The 12,893-nt window shown below is 38.4% G+C and overlaps 1 protein-coding gene across 4 annotated transcripts in view; it reads left to right on the top strand.

Moving 5' to 3' along the window:
- Positions 1 to 1,416: 1,416 nt before the first annotated feature.
- Positions 1,417 to 12,893, top strand: part of il1rapl1a (interleukin 1 receptor accessory protein-like 1a) — a 257,504-nt gene continuing 246,027 nt past the window's right edge. For all 4 annotated transcript variants that reach the window (XM_028436788.1, XM_028436786.1, XM_028436787.1 and 1 more), the window contains exon 1: positions 1,417 to 1,957. The gene's annotated coding sequence lies outside the window, so the exon portion shown is untranslated. The remainder of the gene's footprint in view (positions 1,958 to 12,893) is intronic.

Genomic DNA, 12,893 nt, shown 5'->3' with positions numbered 1-12,893 from the left:
ATATCTACATTTTCTGGCAGCAATAGAGATCTTTGGACTTTGGTAAAAAGACATGCTCATTTGAGAAGGATGTAGCAGTTGGAAAAGCATGTGACATTCTAATATTGTGATAAAGTGTTGCACAATGCTTGGTCCTACCTTTAGTTGTTCATCAGTAAGAACCAGCAGCAGCAAAACTGTTGGAATTCAATACTTCAGAATGATTTGGCAGCAACAGTTTGGGCCTATACACAACATTTTTATGTGTCCGGTCAATTATCACTCACTCACTTGCTCGTTTTCAGAGTTTACTGGGCTGTGATGCCCAGTTCAAATCAATATCAATTAAAACCATAGGCCACCTATTTGGTTCATCTCTTCCTACATCCATCTGTTGCTCAAAGATTCAACCGCTTCATTGGACATTTTCTCTTTGGCTTTGTAACAAAAATGAGAAGATATGATCTATAAAAGGTGCATGAGATCAAATGTATCGCCTTAGACTCTTGTCCAGGTCTGACCTTGTTTGTTTTTTGAAATTGCAGCCATTGACAAAAAAAAAGAAAACACACAATAATTATAGAAAGAAGACACAATTAACTTGCTGGAATTACATTGACCAAAAACTTCATGCTTTTCATTTTCTGAGAAGTAGCAAAAGCAGCGACTCCTATAACAAATATTCTATTAACAAAATAAGATTGTAAATGTTTCCATACCTGTCTGTCATTGCCCAATCTTGTCAGATTTCGGAAGCCTTGCTTCTATCAGTCTGCCCCAGGGCAGCTGTGGCTACAATAGTAGCTTACCACCACCGTGTGCAGAATGAAAAAAATAATGCACATCAATGTACAGTGCTTTGAGTGTCTATAAAAAGCACTATATGGAATCCAATGCATTATTTATTATTCTTATTATATGTATTGCCTTAAACTCTTGCAGGGCTATGCAACCTTGTTTTTTTTTTTTTTTTTATTTTTTTATTTTAATTGCAGCTATTGACCAAAAAACTTCAGCCACGTGATTTAAATTAAACATGAATAAAGAATGCTACAAAGCATATGTATTCTACGTTATATGGGACTGATAGTTGGATTTTAACACACCCCCCGCCCTCGTTTCCTGAGTTTCACCCAACGAAACATTATTCCCATCTCCTTCTTCCAACAAGTGGGCGTTTAATTTTTGCATATACGTCTCTCTGTGTAACGATACAGTGTTTTTATTTATTTATTTATTTATTTTTCACTGTGACTAATGCGGATGGTGGAACGCAGGTGCAGCCTCGGTGTGAGCCGGTGTCCACGGGGAGGGTTGGTGGTGCACTAGGACCGTGGAGAGACTCTCCTGGTACCGTCGGAGGAAACCCCCCCATCGGATCTGGCTATTATATCCATACACACCCCCCCCCCCTTCCCGTCCCCCCACCACCACCACACACACACACACGCACGCACACGCACACACACACACACGCACACACACACGCTCCTCCTGCATCTCCGCCGCGGCTCATCTGAGCAGCACCAAACTGCGCGTCTGGGACGACGATGGAGCACCAGGAGAGGATTAGCACCCCACATTCACACCGTCTGCGTTAAAAGTCACATTTTCAACTGAACATGGTGGTTTTTCATTCGCGGCTTATTATTGGCTCCAACTCACTGGGATCAAATATTTGATTCTCGATGTTAGTGTTTATTTATTTATTTTTATTATTTTGATTTTTTTTTTACCTGTGTTTATTTTTTATTCCAAGTGCGCAAAGTCCCATCTGCGTAGGAGACACAAAGACAACATCTCCATCCTCCAGTGTTGGATTTAAACCCCGGAACCTTGGGCTGGATGGGTAACCTCGCTGGTACACAGAGCATCACTTGCTTACCGTGTGGAAACGTGTTTTATCTTCTGACCTGGAGTTGTGATGTCCGTCCCTCACTGACTGACAAACAGACAGCTACCATTTAGGGAATCAAAGGTAAGGCCAAATGTTTCCTGTTGGGCATATTTCAGGGGGAAAGTTGGGAGACGTGATTATTTAAATCACCGGTGAGTCTTTCAGTTTTCTCCTGTACAGCAGTTCTGTAGAAATGTAAAAAATAAATAAATAAATAAATAACCATTTTTTTGCTGAGAAGTTCAGCAAAAGAACTCGATCCTTATATAAGAGATCGGATCATGTTGATGTTTTGAGCATATTTAGGAAAGCAATGAATGAAGAACGTGTAAGTGTCGCAGTGTGAAAGAGATGGAGCATTGGTTGCTCCTGAAAAAGCAATGATGAGCTCAGTAATCATGGAGGTTCCAGAGAAAACCCTCTGCAGTGCAGTCTCAGGGCTCACTGAGGATTTAGATAAAGGTGTAAACGAAGCGGCAGCCTGAAGGCAGTCTGCCAGTAAGCCTTTTTTTTTTTTTTTTTTAAATTATTATTATTATTATTATTATTATTATTATTATTATTATTATTAATATGATTATAGACACAGTTTATGTGGGAATGGAGGCTCCAGCGCAGGCAGCGCTTTAACTGTACAATTCACCCAGAAATGACTACAAAAACTTATCTCCCCCTCCCTCCACACACGCACACGATTTGTGTTGTGTGTCCGTCCATGTGCACTGTGCGTCATTGTGCACCACCAATGTAAAAAAAAAAAAAAAAAAAAAATCAAAGACCCAATAAAATCAAAACGACTTTAAAATGTCTGTGCGTAATTTGGAAAGGGACCGATTGCGTTTTGTGCGGGTTTTTTTTTTTCTTCCCTCCTCATATTTCCACGCGCTGTAGTTACTGTACCCACGGGGGGCGCGTGCGGCGCGGTTATAGTTGGGTGGAAACGTGAGGATGCCGACGCGTGACGCAGGAATCCGACTGATGATGGACGATTATCCTATTTCTGGAAACGCGCCTGGATGAGAAGCGCCCGAGCTCATAAAGCCTCGGTGACAAACCCCGGGATCGCCAACAATATTGATTGATTGTTGTGTGTGTGTTTTTATTTTATTTTATTTTATTTTTTATGCTGTGCTCGCGCGTTCCCGCTGGCTGAGGGTCGGTTTGAAGAGACGCTGCGGGTGGGCTGCCGGTCAGTACTCATTCTGAACATGTGATGTAAAGGCACGCTGAGGAAGGGTGCAAAGGCTGCATGAAAGTCAATTAACGTCCAACCTATGGAGGCATCTTTCTCCATCAGAACAGGTTATTAAAAAAAAAAAAAAATGCTGTGTGGTAGATACTGTATAGCAGAGACAATGTGTAAGGGGAAAAAAGCCAGTTAGAACATTGGTTCTGATAGTTAAAAAAAGATTAAAAAAAAAATGTAAAATGATCCTAGAATGATGAGTATATAAGTTACAGTCACTGACCTATAGCTGTCCATGGTGCTGAAACTGTCAGCTTCCTGTTTAACTGCTGGCCTTTGAATAATTAGTGGCTACAGAAGGTTGCCTTTATTCGCTGGTTTACGTAACATTTTAACAACTGTGCTCACAAAGAGCCACAGACTAGATGTAACGAACGATTAAGCCGATCAACCAAGTTACAACACTTTACATTGGCACATTACAGTAATTGTTCAGGCTTTTACAATATTTGAATGTATAATTGTAAAGAACTATAGCGATAAATCATACATATGCCTATATTATGGCTGCATAATGTGAAGTTTAAAGTGTTTGTTGATTACACCCCCCCCCCCCCCCCCCCCCCCCTCTGTTCTGCTCATCCTGTTATTTGCCTTCATGCCAATTGTTTTACATTCAAACTCGTTACAAAGACATTAGATCCAAGGTGTCCTTTGGCATGTGAGCTGGTGATGTTGTGCCCTGAAATCAATTGTAGGAGTTTTGCTTTGTGCATCAATATAAAATGTAGGCATGTTTGATATTAGCTGTTTGCCGATGTCCATTATGCCGATATTGTCTAACACTACAATTCTGCTTTCGATATTAACTGATACCGATATATATGCAGAACCCCTCCCCTACACCTAATTTCTCATTTTAGGTCATATAATATACTTAAATTTATGCCGATAACAATTTTATGCTACTTTTAATGTAATGCCGCACTGAACGTATTCCACAAATAAACATCATATGTGCAAAATCTGATTAAATTATTCAACTTTAGAAGTGAGGAACTGCCATATTCGTTTTAATAATGTCTCAAACGACAGCATATATTTTCAGTATCTGAGGAAAAACTGATACGAATGAAGACCGAAATTTCCTTTGATAGCTAACATCGGCCAATTATATCGGTGGGCCAATAATATTGACCATGTCCAATGAAATGTATCTAAAGATTGTTTTTTTTAAACTGTATCAGAGTTAAAGTTCATGTAACATGTACACGTTGTTTGAAAATTTTATATATTTTTGTATACAAATGATCATAATAATGATTTTTTTTTTCAATTATTACTTTACTTTTTGGAAATTGAGGGTTGTCAGTAGGTAGTAGTAATGTTTGTGCTGTCAATCAAGTCACTGAATTAGTAGTGCATTTTATTTTTCAGCTCACAGTTTTATTTTGAAAGTACAGGTATATCTAAATTCCACTTTGATTGTATCACACTGCTGTAACTTTATATATGGAATTTAAGCTTGTGTGAACTGTGAGTGTTTAGCCTTTTTATATTAGCTGGGATTCGGTGTTCTGTGCCTTGCGTCCAAACTTTGCCAAAATAGGCCACGGCATCCTGTTAGCCTATTTCAGTCAGGTGGTAACGGATAGATGAGGTGGAAATTATTAATTTGGAAGTGTAAATAAAATCTGTTGGGGAACTTTGGATCATCAATTAGCTACTTTGCTCATGACATCACCTTAATCTCAGCTGATTAAATGGCAAAGTATCAAATGTCTTGAATTCTCTGAAAAACATATTTTTTGCCATAATAATGAGTACCCCTTTAGCCATTTAGTTCATTATGTCAATATGTTTCATACATTTTTCATTCTCTCCCTCTGCTCATGCTGTAGTCACAGATTGTGGCCTATATCTAGCGGCCAGTGCTTTTCTCAGTGTTGAATCACAATCACAGTGTTTTTTTTTTTAAACAGGGCAGTGGCTATCCGTACGGTTGCCGTAACAATATACCGACATTCTATCCGTACGCAGCGCCCCTATTTGGCCAGTTTAGGTCACGTGACTAAGACTAAACCGTACCCTAAACCTAACTCTAACCCTAACCCTAAAACTTGTTGAGATATTGGGTTATAATCTAACCCTAACCCTAAGACGCTACGTACGTGTACTTCGGTAACCGTACCAATAGCACCGCAGGTTGTCTGTAACGCAACCGTACAAATAGACACTTTCTTTAAACAGCATCATCACCACTGCTGAGTGGTGTTAAAGTCCATTAACTGATTATTAAAAAACTAGTTCTGTCGCATTTACACAGTTGAGCGATTAGATTTTCTTAGAACCACAGTGCCGTGTCATTCTAAGCTTTATCAAAATAAGACAGAAAATTGAAGCAGTTAAAGCAGTTTTTGACAGTATTTTTAATATTGAATGCCGGAGCATCTCAGTGTTTTCATTTGCTTTGAATTCCGGTGGGAAACATACACAATGACGCTCTAATGCAAAAGATGCACAGCTGGGGATGGGATATTCAGCCTCAGCAGAGATAAGATTAGCCCCAGGGGAGCTGTGACATCAAATGATTGCCTTATAATTAACTTCATTTGTTTTTTGTGTGATTATTGTTGCCCACCGTCCACAGATGTGCACAGTCCAATGTTTATGCAAACATGGATCAGATAACAGGGTTTAATAACCCCCACTGGCTCCACTCAGGTCGAGCTTCTCAGTTGCCCAGTGGGACTTAGATAAGGCAATTTGCCTGCTTGTTAATGGTCATCCAGCACTGAGAGAAACGCTAGTGGAGTCTTCCTGAAATTGTCTCATGGTGGTGATGAATGAAGTGTGTGTTTTCTCCGACCGTTGATTGAATTAGGCCGCCCCACGGACCCATTGCTTTCCTAAGAAGTGCAGGCAATCCTGTGGTGAAGTTTATCAATAAACATGGTGGATGGAGTGTAAGTGGGAGTTTTTGCCGGGGGCAGGTCACCAGTTAAGGAGGGAGGGGGGCTGGTGAGCACGCTTGGGGAGAGTCCTGCTGATCACACAGCAGATTGGGAGCCCTTGGTGCTGGCGTCTGTCGGTCCCCGCCGCAGGGGGAGAGAGCAGTGGAGCCACACGGAGCTTACCCAGAACCACTCACTGGGCCAACCCTAGGTCAGCTCTCACCACTCAGTTTAGCTAAATCTACATCTTCACCCTCGCTCTGGTTGTACACCGCATGCTGCGATCGCTTCACTGGAGCTGTGATCAGAGGGAAAACACAGCTGATTCAAAGCAAAGCATCTTGCATTCGCAAACGTTTTGATGGCTTTGTTTTGAAGGCTGGTAGCGTCAGCGTGTTCCCCCATGAGGCCACTGGCAGCTGAGTTCCCACTGTGGCAGATTGATATTTGTAATTTAGGAGAAGCTGTCACACAGCATCCTCCAGATGGAGAGAGCCGCAGAGGCACGCAGCCGATTAAACACGGTTTGTTTAGAAATAATCATTTTGACGCGAGAGCTGAGCATTCATTTGAGGCATATTGGCTTAAAGATACACAATGTTCAATTACTCAGCACTGACGAACATTATATAACACATAGATATGGAAATGGTGCTACAGAATGGGTGATTTATGCGTATTTCCTTCTGATCAAACAGAAAGGACTAGGGGTGAGTATTGGCAAGGACGTCGCAATAAGATACGTATTACGATACGATATTGCAATATTCTACCCAGTTAATATCAAAATTAAACGTAGAGGTGAAAAATCAAGTTGCTGTATATGTTCATCAGAAGATATTGATCATTCAGAGGACAAATTGAGTCAAAACTATTAGCATCAAAACATCCTATGTATTATTATTATTATTATTATTATTATTATTATGTTTACGGCGGCATGTACCAGAGTGGAGGTGCGGAAGTGGCACAATTTTCAAGGTTTTTATGTGGGAACAGGAGCTGGTCAACATGCCCAGTAGTTAGGCTGCTCCGCTAAGAAGTGACAATGTCTCCAGCAGTAGAAAACACAATATTGATTGAATATCAGAAAAAAATAAAATAAATAAATTAAAAAATATATATATTTATATATATATGTATATATATATATATAGATATGTTTATTTATTTCATTTTTTCAAATCGATTAAAAAAAAAAAAAAAAGATTTAAAATAGGCACCCAAAAAATTGCAAAGGACAAGTTGAAGATTTGTCACTCGTGGAGCAAAAAAGGTTGAGCTTTCATTTCATTAAGTCACACATTTGCAAGAGTTTTAACTATTGAACTGTTGACATTGATATTTGTTTCGAAAGGCCATCTTTTCTCTGTCAGAGTGATTGACAATAAAACATCAATAGACAGTGCAGAGAGAACGTGAGTCTGTTCTCCGTCTTACATATTAGGGAAAAAAAGGCCTTTGGATGTTGGTTCGATTGACCTTCAAACATGAAAAGACAACACAAACGCGCTCATAGGTCATAATAGGCAATTATAGAAAAACAATTTAATATTGATCAATAGAAGAGTAGAAAAAATGCCTCAGTGTTGTTGAATGTCGAAGCAGAAGCAGGAAAATAGGCTTTTTATAAAGTTAAAACACACCAGGCATCTTCTCTAGAACTGACCACCCTTATTGGCTCCATATCGAATCCATTCAAAGAAACTTTATTCCAAAAACATGGTTTTAGAGTGTATTTTTACACACCTATTATATGATATATTTTTAATGAGATAGCTTCACACAATTAATTGTTTTTTACATTATATTTCTACACATATTAGTGTAAAATGATGCTTTTTATGTGTTAGCATCCATCCATCCATCCATCCATCCATCCATCCATCTATCCATCTATCCATCTATCCATCCATCCATCCATCCATTCATCCATCCATCCATCCATCCATCCATCCATCCATCCATCCATCCATCCATCCATCCATTCATCCTTCCTTCCTTCCATCCATCCATCCATCCATCCATTCATCCTTCCTTCCTTCCATCCATCCATCCATCCATTCATCCATCCATCCATAACAGCTGGATGGCTTTGGGACCCACTGATAGGAAAAACTGAGAGGCCCAAAACCAAAATCATGAAGGTGGGACAATATATCATGCAAGTAGTCATAATACATCACAAGATGTATCGTCGAGGATATGAGTGGTATTATGAGATCTACTACACACCAGATTAGTATGGTTTATTTTTATCTTTTAATATTTATATAAAGCTGAAAAGGTCATACCCAAAGTATCTAAGTATGTCCAGAGTTAAGGTCAAATAAAATTATTATGATTTTTCCCAAATGCTATTTTTTTGTCTTTTTTTTCCTTTGCCAAAAATATTGTATCATATCGTTATCGCGATACCATTAATGGCTATGGTATCATATCGTGAACTCAGTCAATCGTCCCACCTCTCCAAATGAATCAATGTTTACGAAATATGTCACTTTGAACCGGAGATCTTGCAAATTATTACAGCTGGGCAACATAACTAAACTTTAGTTTCCCACAGTCACGTTCTGTCAAGCAATGACGGTGTTTCTGAATACCTACTGGCCTCCGTTGTCGGCCTGCCTCTCCGGGGAGAAGAGTGTGGCGGTGGCGGCTGCTGCTCCAGCCCATAGACTGTAGCTGTGGTGTGAGCCCGGGCCTACTTCGCACCTCGGCCCTCAGAGCCAATCCTTATCCTGAAGACACAGGTCAACTACTGTCTGCATACACTATCAAAACATGAAGAGAGGCTGGCCCGACTGACTGACTGTTGATTTTTGCAACAGTGCTGCAGCGCTTGTGGCCACTAGGGCGACCGTGGCTCAGGTGGTAGTGGGTCGTCTTCTGATCGAGAGGTTGGGGGTTCGATCCCAGTACCTGACTATGTGTCGAAGTGTCCTTGGGCAAGACACTGAACCCTAAGATGCTCCCAGTGGTCGACTAGCGCCTTGCATGGCAGTCCTGTCCCACTGGTGTGTGAATGTGAGAGTGATTGGGTGAATGAGCTGATATGTAAAGCGCTTTGAGACTGCTTCAGTGTGGTTATAAAGCGCTATATAAAATCAAGTCCATTTACCATTTACCATTTAGGGGCGCTTGATGTGAAAGTTACAGGTCTAGCGCCCCTAGTGGTCAAAAGTTAAACAGTGTGCCTTTAACCATTTAGCCAGCAGTGCCATATAAACAAAAACATAAGGAAATAATCTGTGTACAATTTATTAGATAATGTAATGGCAAACACACACAGATTAACCTAACTCTATGTGTTGTAAACCTAACGTAGTGTATTCAGTTCAGTTTAGTTTCTCATATCAAAAATATTCAAGTCATAAAGTTTTATATATTTTTTGTGATGCTGCATGCATCAAATCTTTCCTCAAACTGCTCCATAAACACTGCTAATCATCCAAAATCATGTTCCAGTGTTTTTTTTACTATTATGTTTTTGATGGTTGTAAGTTTGCAACATCAAAACTGAATAAATGCATGTATTTGAACTAAAAGTAATTACATTTAACCCTTAACTTTGAGGGCTAAGCGAAGCCATTAATTCCACGTACTACATAGTCGACAATTCATCTCTGTTTTTATCATCCCTCTGACAACCTCTTATACACTATCACTTTTTTTAATTTATTTTTAATTTATTTTTTTAACACAGATGCTTCCTTGTTTCTTTATTTATGTTCTTGAACTTATCCGGGCTGACCTTTTCCACCTGTACTTCAAAAAGTTCACTTGAAGTAATTCGACAGCTGTCGATGTAGCAAACTAAGCCAAGTGCTGTCAGAACTGATTTCAAGAGTTTGTCTATTTAAAGCAGTCGCTTCTCTATTTAGACTAAAGTGGTGTTGATTTTGTAGCTTTAGGCCACTTTGCTTATCAGTGTAATGTAATTTGTGTGAACACGAGTGGCAGGTAACTGGAACAATTCCTTTAAACAAAGGAATGAGGAAGACGGGCATGAAACGGGACAAGTGACAAGGTAGAGAAAAACAGAAAGGAGTGGGCAGTACGAAAAGAGGTTTACAAATGAAGATTTACTCAACATACAACATTTCACCCTTAGATTAGTCAACGCTTTAAAAACAACCACTGCTGAAAGAAAGTGCGCTGCACATAAATAGATGTTAAAAACCTAATACCTAAAGAATACAATTATTTAAAAAAAAAAAAAAAAAAAAAAAAAGCAAAGCAAACAAAAGAACCAACAACCACAAAACTGTGGAAAAAAAAACAGAGGAAAGTCATAAGCTAGGTTAAAAGTCAAAGAATAAAATATGGGTTTTGAATATTTAAAGAAAAGGGGCTTCTCAGATGTGCAGCGGTGGTAACTGGGAAAAAACAGACCAGTGTTATTTGCATTAACTTTCTTGTGATGAAGAAAGAATGAATGTTATATAAGTGTATAATTAAGGATCAGATACACACACGTTACAGTAGTAAAAAAATAAAGTAAGATTATAATAATAATAATAATAATAATAATAATAATAATAATAATACAAAAATACAAATTATATACAAATATGATACAGATATTTACAACAATCAAGCTGTGAGGTTACAGTGATGCATTATACAGTGATGAAAACAAGATGATGACTTAATCAATAAATAAGCTAATAAATAAAAAAAGCGCCTGAAATATTGATACTTTTGTTTAAACAATAATGTTCACATGAAATGGGACGAAACTATAAATTTTAACACGAATTGCAATCAGTTTGTTCTTTAGAAGATATGGACTAGTTGTAAAAGTGTTCATCCAAATTTGATTTTTTTTTTTTTTTGATTCAAGAAAAGGTCAATAAAGATATATAAAAAAAAAAAATTGTCTGCGTATAAAGAAACATTACCATTCCATATCAGGTTGGCACGTGTTAATTAAAAAATGTAAATAATGCATAATATGAGAAGAAAAGAAGTCTAACTTATAGCTATGCTTTATCTTTTAGTCGACTATATCTGTAACAGATTTAGTAAACTAAAATCTTAATGTAATTTAGTCGACTAAAAGTAGAATTTTTGTCAAAATCTAAATCCGCTGTCAAAATTAACACTGCAACAGACCCCGAATGATGTTTTATCCTTTAAGCCTCTTCAGCTTCGGGCCAGAGTTGGGTCATGCTATTTAGCAAAAACAAAAGAAAACTTGGTCATTATCAAAGCAATCGATCTACTGCCCGCTTTCAATCATCTCCTTACTCATCTACTGTTTAATCAGGCTTGAAATCCTTAAAAAAAATAAAAATATTTTAGCAGCCGTTAAACAATCTGTCATAGTGAGGCTAGAGGATCAGTCCTGGAGACGTGCTGTAAAAAATGTTTTAGTTGCCTCGCTTGCCCATCACAGCTAAATTTATTGACTTGTCATCATCCGGCCCTGGAGAACGATCAATAACAACCTGCATTCAGGTGGTATAATACTATTATGCTCTTTCCTAGCTGTGCAGGATGAGAGCTTGACATCTTTGATCGTACTTGTAAACTGACTATTTACCTGGTTATTTGGACATTTTTCATTCATTTTAAAGGGCTATACAGGTTTTGGATTAATCATATACAACTACTTTGCACATTGTACGTTATTCAAACTAAAAATAAGCCATTTGCTGTTCTTTCAACTGGAGAATCGTGTCCATAGAGGATTTGTAGAAATCTAAATGTATAGAAATGCAAGTCATAATCTGTTGTGTCCTCATGTGTCGTCGTCTTTGTGCAATGGGTGACATGTTTCAATGATAAGTCTTTCTTATGTCTGGTGTGTTCTTTAGCATAGACCTCGTATGAGACTGGTAAATAAAATCTATTTAGCCAGTAGAGTAATCAATAAATAAGTTTAAATGATAAGAAAAAACAGCTGATCAACTGCCATATTTAGTGTTGGATATCAATCTTTGGCTTTCTGTTACTTTTACTGCTTGTACAAAAGACCTGGGTATCGTTTATGGATAATTCCCGAGGTTTGGCAGTGAGAATTGTGTGATTACACGATTAAACCAAGCAGCACTTTGACAATCTATTAAAGGGAGTGCTCGCTTGCTTCCGTTAAATGCATTGAATCTGGGCCCGCAGTGGGAAGACCATGAATCTGAGCACCCAGTTCTGGTGCGAATAGGAAAGTTCTTCCTCCTGTCAAGAGAGTAAAAATCTGCTTCCTTAGCTACTGCCATAGTTCCTTTTTTTTACTGAAGTGATTTTTTACCATTTTGATTCTTCATTTTTGTTTCTAAAAAAAAAAAAAACCCTCACTTATTCATTATTCCAGCATATTGGACCAAGGTTATCATTTCCACATTAATAAATCTGGTAAGGAGGCATGGGTGATTTGATCACATCATTGATTGTTTTAGTTTTATGTTTCTCTCCTGCTGTTCGAAATAACTTTTCCTGTGCAAATGACAAATTATTTTTGCTATTGGTAAATATACTGAATCACAGGTGGAAGAATCCTTGGAGATGCCTAACGTTGTTTTGAAAATTAGATTTGTCCACAACAGACCGGATCATCAAAAAGAACGGCAGTGAAAGAAAGTGATGAATGACTTTATATCAACTATTGAATTTCTTTGCTTGACTTGTTGTCTCTGAACTCCACTGAGATGGCCAAACTCAGAAATATATAGATGAAACGGCTAACACAGGCCCAAGGTCATGCAAGAACTGGCAAGGGGATGGAGAGGGAAGTGCAATACAAGGGGAGGGTTTTTTTTTTTTTTTTTTTACAGTTTCCTAAAACTGAAATAATCTGCACTGCTATTTTGTCAGCTGCAGTGGTCTGTGTTATAGCGAAATGAGTCCCTGCGGAGAGGAGAGCTGCCATATATTG

This window comes from Gouania willdenowi, chromosome 21, assembly GCF_900634775.1.
Source record: "Gouania willdenowi chromosome 21, fGouWil2.1, whole genome shotgun sequence".
Classification (NCBI taxonomy): domain Eukaryota; kingdom Metazoa; phylum Chordata; class Actinopteri; order Blenniiformes; family Gobiesocidae; genus Gouania; species Gouania willdenowi.
Note: the sequence above shows the minus strand (reverse complement) of the source record. Positions and strands in the feature narration are given on the sequence as shown.